We start from the raw sequence: 1,561 nt of genomic DNA, 5'->3' as shown, positions 1-1,561 counted from the left end.
ATTTCTCCTTGCCGGTTTTTTTCGCTATATTCGTCGGTAGTCGTTGGATTTGTCGGGGAAAACCCCAAATAAGGTACTTTTTGTATTTTGAAAAGTTTTCAAAAGTGCGTACTTTATTCGGCGGTGTCACTACTAGAACCGAGGTGAAAATTATGTAAGAAAGGAAATCATTTATGTTTGATGTTACAAACACGAAGTTCTGCCCCTTTTGTGCGGTAGATTGCGTTTTTCTGCCCTTCCTGTCCTCCCTCCCGCTGATCATGAAATTATCGAACAGTCCCCGACCGCAAGTCATGTGACCAGGTGAAACGTATACGCTGAGGCGGCGAGCTCGTCGCAGCGCATATTTTGTCAAAAAATGGGTACTTTAAAAGCTCGTAAAGCACGGAAACTTGTCAGAAATTCAGGGGAGGCATATAGGAACATATTTGTGGTGGTGGATTTTGCCGGCGTTGCGCGAGGGCCGAAATTTTGCAAAGAGTAGTGGGCGTTCGCAGCGAACCCGGAAGTAAAGTGGGCGTTCGCCAAGAAGAGAAAAAACCCAGTAAATTTCGATTTATTTAAGTTCGGCTCGATGGATTCGCTTCAAACTTGGCATGGACACCCGGGAGCACACTCTGGACATGACCACACAAAAAATTTTAAGATTCGTGCGACAATTTTTGGGCTTTCGTGGGCGTTCGCTAAAAAGAGAAACCCACTAGCAGGAGGGGTGTGCCAGCAGTGTAAACAACATTAGCACGGCATAGGAGGCAATTCTCTAACCCTATGTTTCAGATTGGAGCCACAATTTTGGCCAGTTTTGTGGTTATATTAGGAATCCTGATTGCCTGGCTTGCAACTGTTCCCACTGAGAGTGAAGAAGAATTTTGCAGGTATACACTGTACATTCATACATGTTATAAATTACCCTGGAATTTTCATTTTGAATTTGCAGTCTGGACCAAGTTCACTTTAGTTCAACCACAAGAAGATTTGCAGCATCATGACATCTGGAGGCTGATATTGTTTTGTATTTCTTTCACCAAGTAAACACTGAATGTAAATATTTGACCAAGGTCAGTTAAGCTCCTTGATTTGACAGAATGGCTGAGGCAGCCCCAGGCAAGGAAGAGGAGTTCAGGTCGACCAATCAGACGGCCTTTGTGGTGGGACATACGGGTGGAACTGGCTCGGCATTGGTTGAAGAACTTGTGAACCGGAATATCTTCCAGAGGGTGGTCCTGATTGGTCGAAGGAAACTTGACAAGTATGAAGGGGAAAAGTACAACATGTTGGTAGGTGGATATTAGAATTTTGCTAATTCTTAACTCTACTAGACATGCAGTCTGCCTTTGACCTAGTTTGTCCATTCACGAGTTGCACATTCCCAGGATCCTTTGCGCCCAGGGTAGGTCACGTGGGCGTCAGGGTAGGGAAAGGTCTCGGTAAACCACGTGACTCATCCTCGGCTCTGGTCGGAAGAAGGTGCCCTAAGCGATATCTGGCCGATAGTAGGCTGGGGGAGCATTCACATTTTCACGTAGTGTGTTGAATCAACCCTATCCTATCCCATACCGAT

At 45.4% G+C, this 1,561-nt stretch overlaps 1 protein-coding gene across 1 annotated transcript in view; it reads left to right on the top strand.

The window, feature by feature from the left end:
• Positions 1-1,561, top strand: part of LOC109465281 (oxidoreductase HTATIP2-like) — an 8,958-nt gene that overhangs the window by 6,667 nt on the left and 730 nt on the right. The gene's annotated exons all lie outside the window — the stretch shown is intronic.

The sequence above is a fragment of the Branchiostoma belcheri genome, unplaced genomic scaffold, assembly GCF_001625305.1.
Source record: "Branchiostoma belcheri isolate BF01 breed outbred unplaced genomic scaffold, Haploidv18h27 scaffold15, whole genome shotgun sequence".
Taxonomy (NCBI): domain Eukaryota; kingdom Metazoa; phylum Chordata; class Leptocardii; order Amphioxiformes; family Branchiostomatidae; genus Branchiostoma; species Branchiostoma belcheri.
Note: the sequence above shows the minus strand (reverse complement) of the source record. Positions and strands in the feature narration are given on the sequence as shown.